General features: G+C 38.7%; 1 long non-coding RNA gene across 1 annotated transcript; it reads left to right on the plus strand.

Annotated features, from left to right (window-relative positions):
* The first annotated feature begins 7,435 nt into the window (after positions 1-7,435).
* Positions 7,436-11,748, plus strand: LOC150081715 (uncharacterized). The gene is made up of 3 exons (XR_016547293.1): positions 7,436-7,535; positions 10,461-10,659; positions 11,683-11,748. It is a non-coding gene; the product is annotated as an uncharacterized LOC150081715 (long non-coding RNA).
* Positions 11,749-20,847: the final 9,099 nt, after the last annotated feature.

The raw sequence follows: 20,847 nt of genomic DNA on the forward strand, positions 1-20,847 counted from the left end.
ATTGCTTTCGTAAAGGCGTCTACAATGGACTGAGACAGTATTTAAATTCTATACAGTGGGATCAACTGATGATATTGCCAACAGCAAATTCAAAATGGGAAGCATTCAAAGAACTTATCGTGGAAGCTACTAGGCTTTACATACCAACTAAGAAATATTGTTCAAGGTTTAGGCCTAAATGGTTGTCAGATGAACTAATGAGGCATATGGCAGAGAAGAAAAATGCATGGGATACATACAAATTAACACGTGACACGGACGCCTATGATAGATACAAGTTGATCTGTAACCAAGTTACAAAGGAGGTTAGGCAGGCGAAGGCAGATTACGAGAGATCCTTGGCAAGGGATGCGAAGAAAAACAGCAAAGATTCTTTACTTATGTAAACTCTAGAAGGAAGGGGATGAATCAGATTGGTCCACTTGAGATCGATGGGTCAACTGTTGATGACCCTGCTCGGGTAGCTAACAAACTAAATGAATATTTTGCATCGACATTCACACATGAGGAGTTATTCAGCGAGGGGAATGCCAGAGGTGTATTCAACTCTAGCAGTAAGCTAGAGAATCTTGTAATAACTGAGAGCAAAGTGGAGGAGAAATTGTTGAAGATAAACACAAGAAAGGCACCTGGGGTGGATGGGATCTATCCAGTTATATTAAAGGAGGCAGCAAAGGAGGTAAGCAAACCCTTAGCCATAATTATGAGAGCTTCCTTGGACTCAGGGGAGGTACCCATTGACTGGAGATGTGCAAATGTGACCCCAATTCACAAAGGGGGATCAAAGGCTGACACAAGTAATTATAGACCTGTGAGTTTAACTTCTGTTCCCGGAAAATTAATGGAGGCACTGGTGAAAGAAGCACTGCAGGATCATCTAGACAAGACTTCAGTTATAGCTAGGACACAGCATGGTTTTGTTAAGGGGAAGTCTTGCCTGACCAATTTGATTGGATACTATGATGCAGTCACAAAAGAACTGGATGCAGGGAATAACTTTGATATTATATACTTGGATCTTAGAAAGGCTTTTGATACTGTTGCACATGGAAGACTGCTGCACAAATTGGAGCAGTGTGGCATTGGAGGCAAGTTGCTGCTATGGATAAAGGGGTGGTTGAGGGGGAGAAGACAGAGAGTGGTAATCAATGGACACTGCTCATCGTGGACTAATGTTATTAGTGGAGTCCCTCAGGGTTCAGTATTGGGGCCTTTATTGTTTTCTGTATTTATAAATGATATTGATGATGGTATATCAGGCTTAATGTCCAAGTTTGCAGACGATACGAAGGTTGGCAGGGTTGTCAAGGACACTACTGACACTATGCTGCTGCAACAGGATTTGGAAAGGTTGAGCAGATGGGCTTCGAGGTGGCAAATGAAGTTTAACATTGACAAATGTAAAGTACTACATATGGGAAACAGCAACCCCAGAGCAACGTATCAACTCTGTGGTACTACACTGACAGTGGTAGAGAATGAAAGGGACCTGGGGGTGGTTGTGCAGGCAGATATGAAGTTCTCTGAGCAGTGCAGACGGGCTGCAAGAGTAGCTCATGGTGTATTGTCAATGATATATAGGAATTTTTCTAGCAGGGATAAGGAGGTGATTATTCCCTTGTATAAGGCAATGGTCAGGCCACACCTAGAGTACTGTATACAGGCCTGGAGGCCTCATTTCAGGAAGGATGTAGAGCTGCTTGAACGAGTACAGAGAAGGGCAACTAGATTGGTCAATGGGACAAAGGGGTTCTCTTACGAAGAAAGGCTTAAGTTTTGCAAATTACAGTGTCTGGAAACTAGGCACCAGCGGGGTGATCTGATAGAGGTGTACAAAGCCTTGAATGGTTTGAGCATGCCCAATGCTGATGGGATTCTTCCTCTAGCTCAGAAAAATCACCTGAGAGGGCATAAATTCAAATTGAGGAAAGACAGATGTAGGATAGATGTGCGGAAATTTGCCTTTAGCCAGCGGGTGGTTGGTGGGTGGAACAGACTTCCATCCCTTGTCGTGGAAGTTGATAGCCTAAATAAGTTTAAGGCTCAGCTGGACAGGTATTTCGAACGAACAGAGGGGTGAAGTGGAAGTGGTTATTTTTATTTATTTATGTTACTTTTTTTTTTTTTTTTTGGCTGATGCTGCATAAGCTTGCTTTCTTGCATCAAATGCCTCTACTAATGCTAATGCTAATGCTAATGCTAATGATTCCTTTCTCCTCAAAGGTGGTACTTGTGCATATGTCCGTTCTGATATTCCCTGTCAGAGACTTGGCAATTTGGAATCTCCTATCTTTGATCTTCTCTGGCTTAAAATTTCTCTACCTCATTGTGTCAAATTCATCTGTTGTCTGTACCGTTCTCCCAACTCCACTAATCACTAGGAGCTCTTTGACTTCCTCTCGTTGCAACTTGACTTTCTCCAGTCCAACTTTCCTAATAGTGAGGTAATTTTCCTTGGTGATTTTAATGTTCACAACTCCAGCTGGCTTCCGTTTTCTAGTCACACCGACCCAGCAGGTCGAGATGCTGAGGCTAGTGGAGAAGTTAGAAGACAGAGAGCCATCTACTATCACCGTCAGTGAGCGATCAGAGAGAAAACTGGATAACCAATTACTGAAAACAGTTGGCAAACCATAAGATGGAAGCTTGTTTAGAAGACCTTTATGCCAAACACGATCAAAAGCCTTTGAGATGTCAAGAACAACCACTTGTGTTTCACCGAACCTTTCCATTGAATTAGTCCATAAATGGGTAACATAAGCCAGAATATCTCCAGTGGATCGACACTGACAGAATCCATACTGACGATCGTTGATCAGACGGAAGGTTTCTAGATAGTTTAAGAGTTGGCGGTTAATTGATTTCTCCATTACTTTAGAAAGTGTAGAAGTAATTGCAATGGGACGATAATTGGATGGGAGGGATTTGTCACCCTTTTTAGGAACTGGCTGGATATGAGCAAATTTCCAAGCAGAAGGAAAAACACCTTTGGAACAAGAAAGTGAAAAAAGGCGGCAAAGAATAGGAGTAAGTTCAGGAGCACAGGTTTTGAGAACAAGTGGAGAAATACCATCAGGACCTGGAGCTTTCTTAGCATCAAGATTCATCAAAATCCTTCTGACATCCTTTTGACGGAAGACCACAGGAGGCATTGAATGGAGCGTGTTGTGAATGGTGGGAGGTGTTTTACCAAGATCATTAATACATGAGTTGGAAGAAAAATGGGATGCTAGCAGGTCAGCTTTATCCTTGGCTGAAGTGACAACAGAACCATCTGGTTTGGACAGAGGTGGGAACAGAGATGGGCAAAAGTTGCGGCCAAAAGCTTTGGCAAGAGACCAGAATGCTCGGCTACCATTAGGGCAAGAAGCAAGGTTTCTACTCTTAGCCTGTTCAAACTCTAGTTTGGACTGATTAATAACTGCTTTGCAATTGTTGCGAGCTTTGGTGTAGGCAGAAAATGAAACTGAAGAATTAGAAACAAGCCAATTGCGATATGCAACATTCTTCTCTTTTTCGAAGTAATAAAACTATCTAGCTTGGAATCTGAGGATATGATATGAGTTATGCTGACTTCCAAGGCTGGGAGTGGAGTTTGGGCAGCATATTATGTGGCCACTGATACATGAACGTTTGAGATGGAGTCTGTATGCTGTCTCAAAAATTTCACTGTTCCTTCATATCTGTGATGCTAGTATACCGTAAGACACTTGCGATGTGGTGCAAGGTTGGCCCGAGATATATTAGTGCCCCGAGTGGAGAGGCATTCCTGCGTCCCCATCCAGATAGAAAAAATTGAAGCAGGTGTTTTTATTGAGTTAATATTTTTAGTTTTGCTAGAGAAAAGTTAAAAAAACAACTGTAAACACAAAAAACAACCAGAATATTTATAATGTTTTAATTGTCATATTAAATCGTTTTCCCCCTTTCACGAAGCATATGCGTCCTCTCAAAACTTCGACACCCCTGAAGGCCTGAGGTACTGTGGAGACCATGGTTGGCCTCCAGAGAAAAGCTTTGCATATTCCCATCTCTCCTTTTATGAAGAATGAGTCATATGTTTTGAGGTTATGATGGGTAACATGACGACACTCAATATTTTCTTAACCTTCGAAGGTACAGCTGTAAAATGATTTTCACACATTAGCTGCTCGTCCACTAGACCGAAGACAGAATTTGATAATGTTCTAAGAGGCATCCGAGTCAAAAAACATTTTAAACAAACAAACATTAACATACAATTTCAAGTTAGGATTGTCCGAGAGGCAGCCAAGCGTATTTTGTCTATAAGTAAGCGTTTTCTGGTCTGTCTGCTTCTTTTTTTTTTTTTTTTTGCGGGAGTAAAAAAGTTCCTCACGTTATTTATCGAATTCCAACTCGGACCTTTTCTACAGGGTGTGGAAGAAGAGTGAGTAACTATAACCACTGTGCTACTAGAAACAGCTAGTTTCCGAGTGAGCTAATATATAACTAATGATGGGCAAAATTAAATGATTAACAACAAAAGTTATAAAAGGAAAATGAAATGACAGTGATTGTTCTCTCTCTCTCTCTTTTTCGTCCATAATCTAAAGATCTTCGTGGGTAGCACAGTTGGTAAAATCGCCGTCCCCTCATACCGGGTGGAAAAAACCTGAGTTCAAGCCCCGTCGATGATGGGAGGAATTTTAATGGGCCTTTTTCACAACGTGGCTGGGTTAGGTCTCAGGCGAGGTTAGCATGGTTTTTTAATTCCGGCAATTCGGGTTTTTCGTCCAGCTTACAGAAAATCGACCCCAGAACATATACACAATTTACAGACAATATAAACGGAGTAATATGGCTTTAGTCCTTAAAATGCTCTAATCATTCACTCTGTGAATGTTCTAAGTTCGAACTCTACTCTAATCATTCACTCTGTGAATGATTAGAGTAGAGTTCGACGTCAACGAAATGGAAAATACCTTGGGTGCTGAACTAGGCAATATACCACAATAAAAGAATGAAGCATTAAGTTAAACAAAGAACTAATTTATTTACTGATTCGTAATTTCAGTGGCATTTTTCTTGGTATGAATTTTAGAAAAGTTGAGTTAAATCAAAACATATTAAAGAAAAAAACGAATAAATAATTTTCCTGACAGCTGTACATGTCATCAACCTATCCTACCTGCTTTTTAAACAAAATTCGCTGATACCTAGAAACCGAATTCCATTTGTCTATTCTTGAAATCACGTGAGTATACTGCTATTTAAAAAGGATTCCTTTGCACTGGTAATTTTGAGAGTAATCATGGCTGAGAACAATGAGTGCGAGAACAACAGACCTACCTATCAGGAAAGAGTTCACTTAGGTAAGGTTAAATGTTAAAAATTAAATTATTTTCTGTTAGAAGTTTGTTCTGTATGAGTGTATTAAATCCAAAAGTTTTCAAATTTTGCATCGTCGTTCTAGAATTAAAGCAGCTTCTTATGAACTTCTCAATTGTACAACAAAAGTGAATAAGTTTTTCTACATATTACCTAATCCATTGATTTGGAAAAGCAATTAATTGGGACCCAAGGCAAAATTGACTGAAGTTCGACTTCATATCAGTAATTTCATTGGAAAAACTACCTACTGGAGTAGCCGCTGATTTTGACCCTACTTAAATTCTTGAGGTTTTGGGGAATACGGTTGCGTTGATTCAACAAATGTGTGCGTCTTTAAACTGTACAGGGTAGCGGAAGTACGAATTCTTGGCCTGTGCAAGTTTCGCGAACTGATTCCCCCACCTTTTTATTACTCGTAAAACCATACCATCTGACGTTACGTTCGATTCTCGCAGTGATGAGGGTAGTCAGAATCCCGCAAATTAGTCGCAGTCTTCAATTTAAACTAGACTGTCTTTTGGATTGATTCTGCAATTATTTGTTTTGCAGTACATCGGATAACAGTCATACCATTACATCGTTAGCTTAAGAATACGCGATGGTTATATTTCGAACTGAAATCTACTAAACTTGATTTTTGACTTCCCGTTTTTCGAGACATTAGTCAATCAGTTCCACATGATGTGACCACGCTGGCGTATCTTATAAGAATGCATTTGAATGTGGTATTGATGGAGCATAGTTTCCTTAAAGGAACTATGCTACTTTGCAGTCAATTCGGCAATATTTGGTCTTCGATGTTGATATGGGTTTGCAAATACACAACAAGCATTAACTTGTATGTTTACTTCGTAATGCATAACTTACTCCGTCCACTCTTCCAAAGATTAGTCAGGAATCTGTCATCTAATCTTCGTGAGTGCTGTAATCGCTGTCTTATTACGTGTCTAATAGGCTTTGATTCCAATATATCGAAGGATTGGAGGAATTTCATCACCATGTTTCTCGAGCAATGGTAGAGATCTTCTCCCGGCAGATTTGTTTTTTTTTTTTTTCTCTGCTGCAACCAATTTCAATTACCCACTACATACTGCGAGTTTGATCTGGCTCAGAAGCAGTAATCGTAATTATTTCTCGTACTGCTAAATACGATTTAACATTTGCATTGATTTATTTTAAACTTCACTGACCTGGTGGTCGTGCTGGAGTAAATTTTTTTTTTTTTGTAGCTAGTCTCGACCCAAGAATGAAAGGTTCTAAGAGGTGAATGTTTCATCTTATGAAGATGCTTATTTGAAATCTTAATTCCAGATTGGAATTAAGAAGATTAAATTTAAGTATGATAGTTTTTTTTTTCTTGCAGATGAACGAAAAAAGATGTGTGAAGCGGTATACAAGCTAGGAAAGATCCCAGTAAGTTCAAAACTTAAAGTTGTGTAGTATAAATTCAGTATTGTAAATTGGATTATTGAAATAAGTTTCCTTATTACGTCGAATAAGTACCTATCCCATTTAGAGACGCTAACAGTTATCTTAGTTTTGATCCACTACTCGTACTGTCTTAGTTATTTGGCTTCTTCTCAGTGAACGCGTAGATACCCCCGCTAAGTTATTAGTACTAATTTAGATAAATCATTACAGAATGAGATCCAAATTGGTTTTTACTTAGACTAATGAATCTTATCAATTGATTCCTGATATCATGAATGCAGCAATTTTATTAATGATATATATTAATATCTATTTTTTGATGCAACGCAAAACTCTGGAAGTTGCAATTCGTTCTGCTCTATTCTGACTTGAATAGAATGAACTTTGTGCCACTTCACACACGGTCCAACTTAATTCGGTAGTTTTCTGTAGTTCAGCCCTTGCATATGCCTCCAGCTCACTGTAAAGAAAACAAGTGACCCTTCCAGACTCGCTACAGTATGTGGTGCTTTAGTTTAGAATTGCTTCTGAAGCAGATGAAAGCTGTGTTAGAGCTCATAACTGTACGATACTGACATAGCTTAAGAATTGCAAACAATCTTAAGTTAAACATCTTCTACAGAGACTTCATGAATTCCTTTTTTACAGGTTGTTCTCCAACCCCATCCCAAGCAAGGAGTACCTCTCCTTCCTTTCGAGCTGTGGTATGTGGAAAAGGGGACCTCATTCATCTCCTTAATGAGGGATGTTAGGTAAGTATTTTAAGGTTAAGTGGGAACTTTCTTTAAATTTGAGTGAATTAGTACTTATGGCAGTTTTATGGATGTAATTTGCCGACGTAAGCTTGTTTCTCAGTTTATTTCGGTTATATAACCTATCTATTATAACCCTATTTAAGTACAGAAAGTTTGGCAGCTTAAGAATTGCAGATTTAAGTATAGACCAAATTTTGCTTTAGGTCTTTCAAGGGTGTCCTCAAGGTTCCATTTTGGTACCACTTTTCTGGAACTTTGTTCTGCAAGGTTGGATTACCCGAAACTTTGACAACGGGAAGATCATGGCATATGCGGATGATTTGACAGTCCTTGTTGGTGGCAATTCAAGATTATTCTATTGAAATATCCGCTGAGAAAGTTGTATCTGATCTTCAACAATGGACAGTTGAAAATAAATTGGTTCTACCAAGACAAATTATGATCCTTGGTTCTAAATTGGACGTTATTCGACCATTAACAGTTTACAATACACAAATGCCTCTAATAACAAAAATTAAATTTTTGGGAATAACTATTGAGAGCAAGTTAAATTTTTCTCCCTCATTTATCCAATCTGCGAATTAAGATCAAATTTCACCGGCGCTCGTGTCAGTTTCTCGAACTGAGTGGACTTCTAGAAATTTAAGAATCTGTTTCTCTATGTTGCTTGGTTCCATAGTGTGCGGACTGCACAAATTATCAATCAAAATTGATATATACAGCGTACAATGTTATTTTGAAGATTTATCGAACAGTTTCAACACTTGCTTTGCAGGTTTTAGCTGGGACGTTACCACTCTCTCTACGTAATTTTCAGAGGCTTGTTATCGCTTGAAACGACATTCCCACTCAGATCCTTAGACTTGAGTTTGAATAGGAATTCAATGTTAAACCTGAACGACAATTTGGGAAGGAGTTGATCAATTTTTGGCAGAGTAGGTGGGGTAGCCCAAAACTGGGCAGTGTAACACGCAAGTGGTTTTTTCTCCCTCAAGTTGACTTTTATGGATAAAAAATCTATTCTGGTTTAACTTTGACTTTACCTCCTATTTGATATGAGGACATGGATCATTAAATAAACTTAAGTTTCGCTTTTATCCTACGGAACTTTGTCATTGTGGCGGTGTGAAAGATTGGGAGCACTTGTACTCATTGTCCCTCATACAATGAATTTAGAGTAATTCTGCAGAATGCATTTCCCAACTTTTCATCAGAATTGGAACCTGACTTTGTATCAAATGCCACGAGTTACCGCGCCCTTCAGGATTTTGGTAAGGCAAGCCTCAAAAGGCTTGCAATGACGTCCAATTTCTCAAGATCTTTAATTCTCGACTTTTTTGAAACTACAAGTGTCTGGAACTCAATTTGGCGATAAATTCCTTTGCTCGGATGGCTGTTAACCGACTGACTTTGTTATTGGTGATTGACTTTGCTACTAATGACTGAAGTAACTTTACTGGAGTTAACCTCGACTGTTTATAAGGCTTATGCCTGCTTCTGGTCTAAAATGCTTATGTAAAGTTTTGTCGGTTGAATGATACTGTTATCCTTAATTATTCTTTGCATATTTTTTAATATGCAAAAGATTACTTTCATTGTTTACTTTGAAACATCAGTATCATCTGTGTTAACCTCCTCAGATTGAGGTTATCTTGTATAGTATTTTTAATTTTTGTATAGCTGTAAAAGTTCCTTTTTTACTATTTTTGGCTCCAACTTTGGGCTGTTGGCGTCCCTCTCCTGCTGCCCCAGGTCTGCCTTCCTGTGATGGCGCGTTTCCGACCTGATTCCGGGTTGCCAAACAGCCAGTTCATTTCTGCAGAATCTTCTACTTTAAAAGTGAAACGAAGCGGAGATGAACTACCGTTCCAGGTGCCGCCCAAGACACATATTATAACCCTAAAATATCTACTATGTATTTTAATAGTGAATTCTGGAATCGATAGCGTAAGTACGCTATTTAAGTATGATCAATCCTGTACTTCCAAAGAAGTAATCCATCAACGTTAACTTTGTATGAACTGCCCCATTAAACGGGAAAGTGCCTAAACTAAGCATTTGCTGCAGTGTTTCCATTAATTACAGTATTGCTGTCTGTTTCGACAACTTGACTGTACAATTTTTACAAAAACTACTTTTACTGCACGGATTGTTTCTAATGAAACATCGAAAAGATTTAAAGCTAAATCTAGTATCCCTATCGAGATGCTCTGAATCTTTGCAGACTCAAGAAATTTGATTAGTTTCTTTGTTGCCATCGTTGCTTGCTATTTGTAGTAAATAGCACCTTGAGTTGGAAACAGATGTAAAATGATCCCAAAAAATTGCTGAGCATGAACCATAACTAGCAAAACAATTCTGTTACCTCTTATAAACATCTTGTCGACAAACTGAAAATTCCCTAAATTAGCGGCAGGGAGAATATTCGAAGCGATCTATTCACATCGTTTTCTAAACAGTTTATGTACCCAAGACTGAATTACAAGCTCTTCCTGGCCTAATAATACTCTAGACTCGTATGGCGGGCATACGTAACTACTCCAATCTGTAACGTACACTTCTGTACTTCAATCCGATTTTTGTGCATCCGCGTTCATCTGTTTAAGGATTTCTTAATTTCAAATGGTGCTTAATTCGAAGGTAGATATATCGTAAGTCGATAATTAGTGTATAAATCTCTTGTTATTTGCACTTAACCGTGCAAAGCCTCTTTTTGCAGAAGAATAGCAAAAAGGCATTCGAGAAATAGCACTGAAAATTCGGTACAATTCATTTGAAAGCTGGAAATTGAAGCAAATCTGGCGGTCGCTGTCAAATTTTTAAGTTTAATGATAATTAATATTAACTTCAATCCTTCATTGCATTAATCTAGTTTTACTACAACTAAGGCCCATTAAATCTGACCTTGTTCCAATATTTCAGGCTTAGTATGAACGCAGCAAAGGGAGAAATCTATTTCCTGATGACTTGCAATGGTGGAATTTTCCCTTACCAGTCAATCCTGGAGGTATATGACAACCATAAGGACGAAGAAGACGACATACTCTACTTGCTTTACGTCTCTTCAGCAAGGTTTTCATGTGCGTCTCAACATCTTGATACTCTAAACAAGCTATCGGAGGTAAGAATGCTTTGACAAATGGGTTGTCATTAACATAGGGATTCTACTTACACAACTTGGTCTTTTACCAGCAAGTCGGCCTGTTCAGAATGAATCGAGTCATCAACTCGAAGCTTCGGTAACCTAATAGTATACATTGAATAGCCTTCAGTTAAATTAACATACGTAATGTTGGGCATTGAGCTGGCATTGTTCAAAATGGTATTTGGCATAAACCACTCCAAGCAACCTTGCGGAAATCTTAAACATCAACTTTCGGTCTTCATAGAATCCAAGTTGAATAGCGCTTATTTACTTTGCCCATTGTTCTCGGCATAGTTGAAGTTGTTTCACTGTTAAGTACAGTATTTAACGTTTTCCTATAACGCAATGCTTTAGTCAGCGTTTCTAGTGAACGCTGAGCGGGCCATATTAGGGAAGTTTAAAGCCATATTAGCCCTTAACTGTCCTCGTACAGTGTGCAAGGACTGAATCGATGGGATAATCACCCCATTTTCTAACTTTGACAATCAACTGTAGCTTAGTAAGTTGTAAACAGTCTTAATGGCATATTAGTTGCAGTACTTTTCTAAAGTCTGCTTCAATGCAGCAGCCAAAGCGTTATCTATTGAACTTATGCACAATGGATCACAACTTAACTAATTTTAGAAATCTTTATTGCAATAATAGTAATACAAGGCCAGGGGTTAACATTGAGATTACAATATTTACAAATTACTATTAAAAAGCTGATAAGAGATCAGCTTGAACTAAAAACGAAAGTTCAATTTTTATGAGAAAATGCTGTAGCCTGTTTGCCCTACTGTTTTAGGAAGCTTTCCCTAAGGAACTTAACTCCTGTGGTTAAAAATAGTGCTTTTAGACTTTGTATAGTTCTCGTGTGCCAGTTAAGGAAGAAGTTAACTACTGATAACGAACTGAAACAAATTCGGCCATTTAGAATTCTGAATGTCTTAATTGGAGTAAGTGTGTATGTCTAAGTGTGTGCATTGAAACTAATACCAATCTGTATTTCATTTTCAGATTCTCTCTTGAATTTAAGACCAACTGAATATTAGCAAGAAACTAATTCCAGATTGTACTGCAGAAATTGTTAATTTTTTTTAACTGTTTAACTATGTATTACTGTTTCTCAGAAAATAAAGCTTAATTTCCTTTAGACTGCATGTTCTTTCATATTACTACAATAAATTTGTAAAATAGTACCATAACTTAATGTAATAAATTTATTTTCAATAACAGCCTAAGCTCAATTCGCAATTAGTGACAGTTAATTTCATTTATTTGTACACTTATTTACAAAGAAGACACATACAATTTTATTAGCATTCTCATTATATATTATATCTGAACTCATGTGTGTTTTACCTGTATCAAGGGTGGCTTGTAGGTCTTAGCCTATCTCCACCTTGCACATCTGTGTGGGTGTAAAGTGTTTGGGCACCAGGGGTTCCCCCATCTCCGCGTTGTTTACATTGTCGTGTGATACAGTACGCTGTAAAGGCCAGAGATTTAAAAGTGTATGGATATTGTAGATGAGTAGTGTCGTGTACCGTTGTTCTTCTGGCCATTTAGCCACCAGGCCTCTGCTGAGGCCAGACGTTGCCCACACTTTGCCCCGTGGAGGCAGACCAGGTACACCAATATCTTAAATAAGTACTCTGGCAGGTCCTGCCACCTAATTTCCTGAGATTTCAGTGGCTAGGACCTTAAAAAAAATTGAAGTTATCGCGTGGTGGTTGTGCTAGAATTGTGAGGCCGAAAATTGTGGGCAAATGAAATTTGGCTGTAATTAAGTTTGGATGTGTGGGGCTTTCGCTTGCGTGCAGTTAGAGTGGGAGGGAGGCTGGGGGGGCGACAGACAGAAGAATGGAGTCGATAGGGGGGTGACTCCAAGATTTGGTGGGCATGTCCCACCAGAAGGGAAAGTGTGGGTGGCAAGGAGGAAAGGAGATAGAGGGACCATCACCTCCCCCGGCCAGGGAAAGGAAATCTGTGTGGGTGCAGAAACTCTACAAAGCTTTTTGTATTGGGGTGTCGCTTGAGTACATCTCCTATTACCAAGGAGCAGCCAACACCTAAGCAGCCACTGCCCACCCTCAGGCCCAAGTCACCTTTAGTGCCTTGTGAACGAATCCCGCACCCACCAGAGATAGTGTAATACCGGTGGGTGCCAGCAATCCCATCCCCAGGTTGCCCAAACCTGGAAACAAGGAAAAATATCCAAGCCGAAGCAGATTTGAAAAATTCCAGTAAACTTAGCGAAGTAAATATATACATTTCTATAAGATAATAGAATTTTAACAATCCAACTAAATTTACATATCTTACAACAGGTCCTTCTATTTGTATTTAAGGGGATACAAACACAGCAGATTTTCAGCTGTCAAATTTATATTTGAGTTCTTAGTTCAAGTCTCTTCTTAGAGACCGATTCTGGAAAGTCAAAGTTTGTTTTGTTCTCGACTAGTATTTTTACATTGTCCTCAGCTAGACCTAGAACCTGATTTAAATAGCAATACTCGATGGTGTGTATATTGTGGACAAAATAGTAAAACATGGATCCAGTCCTCCATTTGACCACAGGTGCAAAAAGGATCTGGCTCCAAACCTCTGTCGAAAAATTTGGTCCTCAAAGATCCATGGCCTGTTAATAAGCACGTCGCAAACATGCTTGGTGCAAACCATGAAACAGAAGATTGAGTAGAACCAAGCTCAACATTTTCAATATACTTTGTGACTTCACCATGCACAGACTCATTCCAAATACTAACCATTTCACTCCATATTCTTTCCCGTTCTGTCTTCAAGTTACTAACTGGGTCTATTGTAATTCCCATAATAGATACCTGCAGTCCTTTCTTATGTTTATAAATCATGCCACGGTATAAGATAGATAAATCTAAAGGCAGTTCTCCAAGGATTGAGGGCATTGTTTGATATTATACGAGGGGCATTATTTAGTGCCAGAAGCACTGTTCTTCGAATTTATAGTAGCTTATTTTTGATTTTCACCTTAACGATGTTCTGGTGCCAAATACCTGCTCTGTTCGAAACTGTAGGCAGAATAATTGCTTTATAATAGTTTCATGGTCTTTTTATTCAGACTCCAGTCTCTTTTTGGAGATTCTTATGACCGAAGCAGTAAAATTTCTAATTTTTTCCTTCAGTTTGGTGACATGACGGAGAAAGGTTAATTTATCATCGAGGATTTTGCCAAGATATTTGTTTTGAGGAACATAAGGTATCTGTGAACCATTCAGTTGAATTCTTGGTGGTCTTCCATAATTAAAGTGGTTTTAAAATGTCATGAAATTTGTTTTACTCAGATATCTTGAGCTTGTTGATTTCAGCCATGCCACCAAATCATCTAAGATGGGTTGAATCTATGGCAAACAGGAGGTCATCGGCGTAGGCCACCTTTAGAGAATTCTCGTGAGCCACAGATCTAATCTGGCATTCTGGAGGAGAGGCCCCAACACCGAACCCTGGGGGCATCCTCTCGCAACCTGGGCCTTATACGACAGATGCTTTGCCTTGACCATGATGTATCTCTCATTAAAGTATGATCTCAGTACCCTGTACACATAATTATCACATTTTAGCCAGCCTTAAAAACCTGAGGGCACTCTCCCACCAGAGGGAGTCAAAGTCCACAAAAATTCCCAAAACATATTTAGAAGATGAATTCTGGATAAAGTTAGTCTATGTAAGAATAGAATCGTCAGTGGACCTCCCGTTTTTTGAAGCCAAACTGGCAGCTTGAGCACAATTGGTTTTCCTCAAATTTCTGTAGTCTTCTTGGAGCCAGAAGATGTTCGAATAAATTTCCCAGATTAGCAAGTAAGGAAATTGGTCTGTAAGCAGGAGGATCGGATGTGTTTTTCCCTGTCTTGTGAAGAATCTTGAGCAATGCCACTTTCCACTGATTTGGAAAGTATCCTTCCAGGAGGCATTTGTTCAAGAGATTTAGGAGTACTTGTGAGTATAAGTTGAAAAACTTGACGATAACAAGATTCTCCACAAGGTCAATTCCGGGTCATTTCTTGCTATTTAGTCTAGCTATGGCAGAACCCAACTCCAACAGATTAAAACACTCAATATCAGTTGAACCCGTATACATACTATTTTCAAGACGTATCTGGCCTTGCTGCAATGTATCCAACTCTGGAATATCTTTAGGGAACAGACTTGACACTATAGCATGTACCGTCGAGCTCCAGTCTTCAGATTCTGCTCCGTTTATTCTTAATGTATTGTACACTTCTCCACAGATTAGTTTGTTTCTGGAGATTTTGTAAACTAACCCCCACGGTTCTGAATTCCCAATTTCTTTGTGGTATCCCCTCCAAAGATCTCTATAAGAATCCTTGTATGCTTGAACATCCTGTTGAGACATATCTGTTTTTCATATTCCTTCCTTCCTTGCGATCTTAAATTTACAAGATCTGAATTCCACCAAGGGACAGGAGTTGTCATGTTGTTTTTTCTTTGCTGCATAATCCGTGGCCAGATACAATTGGGTTTGAACAAAATCAATAGTCTCCTCAGCCATTAATATATTAAGGGATTCGATCATTTCTATCGTGTAGACATGTATAGTATCTTATGTAGGACGGCACCTGAACGAAAGTTCAACTCCGTCTTTGTACACTGTGGTGGTTACAGAAAGCACTGTAACAGGCCAGAAATGTGTGTAACGTTATGTTCGTGCAGTGTGTGTGTTGTTTAGTTGTTTCTGGCCGTTTTGTCACCAGGCAGGCGATCACCTGGAAAGCCTGCCCAATGTCCGTCTACACCACGGGGAGGTAGGCCACAACTGCGCAGAAACCATGGCCAACCTCAGCAGTCACGTACTGAATGTCCAAAGAGGGTTTGGAGCCATTCAAAAGAATCCCGTGCCAGCAAGCCGGCAACAGCGCATGCGCTCACACACACACACACACACATCCCCAGGAGACAGGACAGCAGAAGACGAAGAAATAAGGATGAGAATAGCATAGAGTAAATAAAAAAAATAATAAAAAAAAAATAATAAATAAAAAAATATATATAAAAAAAAAAAAAGGAAATTAAATCTTTGTCCATTTCTTGCCCACGTCTTTATGCAGTGCTGCCTAAAGTGGTCCACAAAGAGAAAGAGGTGTATTGTCAACCAGAAGTAGTAATGTCATTCAATCTTGATCGACAGGAACAAATTCTAGATGTAATTCTGAATTCTGTTAATCTGGAGTGGTGTCAGAAGTCTCTGGTCGATGACGGTATCACTGAGTAGAGGTTTAGTTGCAGAGTCTTGATAAAGGATGAGTCAGAGAAGTGCAGCATCTGTTAAAATCTTTGCGTGTTTTGAAAGCCACAATTTTGTATATGACGTCATCAGGACGACGAGGCAGCGCACAGTTGTATTATGATTTATGATGTGTTTTCGGTTTTGATTTCTTGAATTAACATTAAGGTTGAGAGCCTTCCTGCGATTAAAAGCTGAATTGCAGAAGGTTTGAAGGGCCTGGAAATTGTTGACAGAAATGAGTATCTTCTCACCTCCGGGACACAAGTTGGGTACTGTTGCCTTAAGAGCCGATCTTAGATCCTCGTAAAGGGAGCATTCAAAACGTACGTGAGGAGAGTCTTCCGGTAGCCCACATCGACAGGAAACTGTATTGGAAAGTCTAAATTGGTAGAGTTTTGCGTTTAGCGAACCATGCCCAGTTAGTATGTAGGAGGTAAACAGTGAGGGTGAAAACCATTTTCTGGTGGATGATGAGAGTAGTGCAGTTACGTCGGGAACGAAGTTTTTGGTAATAGCTCCTTTTTCGGTAGAATTCCATCTATTCTGCAGGTGTTCACTAACAAGTTCCAGCATCTGGTTCGCTCAGTTTTGGGATCAGCCTGAGGGTTAACAATGATTCCCTGAAATTCCGTAGAAATGCCTTTGCGGATGTAAAAGCAAAGCCCTCTAAACACAACATGCAGGTCAAGTGGTATAGTGCCTGCAAGAGTCTGTAAAGCTGGAGTTGATAATGTTCGGCAAACGTGAAGTAGGCTAAGGAGAAAACAACTTTGAATAGTGGATAACTTGGTTTGTACAGTTTTGAGTGCAGTACGTCTAAACCAAAGGCTGGCAGCATAGGTTGTAATTGGGATTATGGCAGCATTATAAAATAGATGTAGGGTTTTAGTGTTCAGTCTTGTCTGGTAATTTGGAGCAGCATTGCGGTAAAACTCTTAACTTTGACGGACAGATGTTGAATATGCTCAGTAAAGGAGAAGCGGTCGTCGATGATGACTCCTAAAAATTTGGTGCTTCGGACAAGTGGAAGTGATTTCTTGTCAAGTTTTACAACTGGTGGTCTGCGATAGTCTAATTTGTGTTTAAAAATCATGATCTTCGATTTTGTTGGGGATAATTTTAATTTGTTCTTAGAGGACCAGGACGATAGTTCAAGGAGTACTTTATTGGCATAGAGTTCTAATTCAGATCTTGAGTTTCCATTCACTAAAATGATAATGTCATCTGCATACGCAAGTTGTTGAACATTTTGAAATTCAGTCGTCCTAAGCAGCCAATCATCGAGAACTAGGTTCCAAATCAAGGGACCCTAGTAAAGACAGCAGAGGGAAAATCTTTTAATTTGTTCCATTTAATACTGTTAATGAAAAATCTCCTAAGATCAGTAAGTTGAAAGTCATCGACTCGCTGCCCAGAAAGAAGGCCATAAACTATGGCACGGTGGTCACCGTTGATTAACTCTGGGACAACATCCCAATGAGAGATTGGGATGTTGATAGTGGTCAGAGTAATATCAATATTGCTTTCACCGTATAAGGTTCCTGAATACAAATAATATCCATATTATTCTCAAACGCCGCCACCCTTATCTCATCCATAGCTGCTGTTTGGCCGTTACTTTGCAGGATTTTAATGCCCTGGTAAGCATAATTTACACTCAAAAGAGGATTTAGATTAGCCGTATTATTCATATTGTGTTCTCTTTTCTGTCAATTCCACCGCTCTTATGTATTCGGGACAGCAGCCATCACGAACAGAATGTTGAAAATCTCGATTTCTCCTCTTACAGTTGACACGATTTTCATCAGGAACCTATCGATAAAAATTCGCAATTAATTCAAATTTCAGAATCTGTTTTGAAATGCATTCTGATATCCGTAACCTGAGACGCCACATCCACTTTAAAATAAGTGATGTGCAGCTGTCTCTAGTGAAGTAGGTAGCAGCTATCACATGCAAGTGCTACACCTGCTTCTAAGAGCAGGTATTTGCAATGCACCAGGTTAGAAAAGGGCCCGATATCCCTAAGTTCCTTGCTGTAACTTTTCCAACAATCCTTGCAGCACCTGAACTCTGGCCCCTTCCGAGATTTACCTATAGTGGATTTCGTGACCTCTGAAATCTTCAGAGAAGTAGTGCATTTTCTTAAAAGTATGTAAACGGGTTCTAAAGTTGGATAACAGTAGACGGAAGAACAATTTGAGGCTAGAGCCTTAAACTACGAAGGAGTTTAGTGACATATTGGTTAGTGCAATGGCCTCATATTTGTACATAATAAGCTACCAAGATAGTTGAATTGGCGTCGTTTTAATTATCTCATGTTGTGAATACCTTCACAACTAGTTGCCATGATATTGCGCTACCTCCAATGAGGAGGTAGCGCAATATCACTACTCCGTTGGGAGTTTTACTTATTCGACATAGTGCAATATCATGGTAAATCGTTAAGATCGCTATGATCTACCTTGGTAGTTTACTACGTATGAAAATTACTCGATTGTTGAAAATATTCAAAATAAAAACTTTGTTTTGAATGCCTTTTGTGTATTTTATGCGGAACGAGCAATTCTCAAGTGAGAATTAATACATCTTCAGAAAACTTTTACGAGTGACATTAAAATGTAGCACTGAGTGTTAGGTAATGCCCATGCACAGCCTTCTGTTTTTCAGATTAAACGCTTACTCTACTGTAAGTGATTAAAGGAAACTGTTTTCGAGTGACGAGAGAAAGCGGCTAACAGTCGCAATTATTTTTAAAAAATTGCGGGGAAAGCTATTAAATGATCACGTTTTGGTTTAGATGGAATCAACGATTTTATCAGTGACTATAAAGATAGCCGAGGTGGTGCAAAGAATTTAAATAAATCTGCATGGGGCGTTAATATAAAGTTAAATGTTACGCAAGCAAAAATCGCCTACATACTCATTTTGCAAAATATTTTATGCTCAAAATACTTCCGATTAGGGAAGTTCTGTACCAAATGATGTGGTGCACTGTTTTCAGTTATCTATGCTAAAAAAAAAAAAAATAGCCGGATTATATTTAAGGATTTCTGAAAAAAAAAATCTGTTCTCTTATTTGATTTGTTATATTACATACTTTATGAGTATGTTGTTGGATTGTGAATAAATTTAGGTGTTTGGACTACCAATATAAATAGAATAGATATACCTAGTAATAGTCTGCGAGTCTGACCCCCTTCCCCACGTCTAGGTATGAATTAGCAACAGTGTAAATTCTTACAAATGAATAGCGGGGATAGATGTTTTTGGCTGGAATACCTTGCCAGTTGCAGGGCCGACCCCAGAATTTGCTGAAGGACTGATGTAGTGTTCCTGGGGATCACTGACCTTATAGCGTAAAAAAAGAATCGAGTGGGATTTAGCTACTATCTGGCACTTCTGCTACCCAGCTTAGAAGGAGCCCTCACCCAGAGCCGATTATTGGGTGTGACCTTGAAAGGCTAATCTTAGTTGAAAATAGGATGGAAATAAACCAAATACCATTATACACGGCCTCAAATGCCTAGGGGATGTTTTAAGATCGCAAAGTCTTTTGCATAACTAAATAAAAACAGTCTGATCTACTAAAGTCATGATTTAAGGCTATCGTATTCTCCTACCAATAGCCTCAAACTTGCTATTAACACTTTCGTCCTAGCATAACCTAAGCAATTAAGTGTCCTTTTCGTTCGATCAAGAACGTAATAAATTTTGGATATGTTAAGTGATATTTCTGATATTGATATATGGTTTTCGATTATCATACGATCGATATATTTTCTTTATTTTTCCGTCTGCTTCTAACCAGAGCCAGTTGATATTTCTAACATGGCAAGATTAGATCTTTGGGATTTAATCCTGGTTTCTAAATGGGTAAACAACGTTGGGTTCTTTAAGTGGTTTTTAAGTTCTTTATGATAAAATCTCACTGCATGAAAATATATTTTTATGCTTATTTCATGCTGATGTTTTCGTGCTTCCATTTTCACACGATATGAAATAACCTCAGCTTAGTAATACTCTGTCCTGGCTTTCAGGGGAAGAGCTCTTAAAAAGCATACGATCTTTATTTCAGATTCAGTGACTTCATGTTCTAGTAGAACTATAACAGCTGGATATAGGACTGTCATCTCCATGGGAAATTAGTTCTGGGAGACATGTGGAAAAGTTAATGTTTTTCCCATCAGAAAATTTAAATGTACAATATTGTAGAAAATTTCTTACAATTGTTTAGTTTCTACGGCGAGAAACGTGACTATAGTAGCAAAATTCTGGAAGAAATACTCATGTTCTTGGCACATGCCCTGTAATGGCATTGCTTCCACATACATTTTCGTAAAAGGAGGATTTTTCTTATCTAAATACGATGTTGGCATTGCCTTGTACTGCATACATTTTGTACGACATGGTGGTCGTGTATTCATTCTTGCTTGCTTACTCAAAGAGTGGCAAGTTTGGTCATTGATTAGCTTAGCTGTCGATCCACTTAATTTTAAAATGTTTTGACGTGCTTTTTCAACAGAGTGAACTGCGCAGCCCGTTCCAATTTTGTGATAAGATGGTGAATCGGAATATTTTTCTCCCTCCTGTTAGGACACCCTAAAATCTTCGTGTACTAGGTACTAAACAAATTTGTAAACAAATTTTTAAAGGAGGAAGGACCAGCTGTTACATAAAGACTCCATATGTTTGGATATTAAACTGAAAATAGTACTGTAACTTTCTCAAAGTTAAGCAACAAATTAACTGAGTAATTCCATAACGAATTAAAATTATATGTTATACTCGTATCTTAGAAAAATGAGAAATAGCGATTAACATCTGCATTTATGTTGTTTCAAAAAAGTATGTACAATAAAGTTAATTTTATTTTAACTTTTGGAATGAACCTTCTC

The sequence above is a fragment of the Mastigoproctus giganteus genome, chromosome 8 (assembly GCF_048544385.1).
Source record: "Mastigoproctus giganteus isolate SK-2022 chromosome 8, ASM4854438v1, whole genome shotgun sequence".
NCBI classification, from domain to species: domain Eukaryota; kingdom Metazoa; phylum Arthropoda; class Arachnida; order Uropygi; family Thelyphonidae; genus Mastigoproctus; species Mastigoproctus giganteus.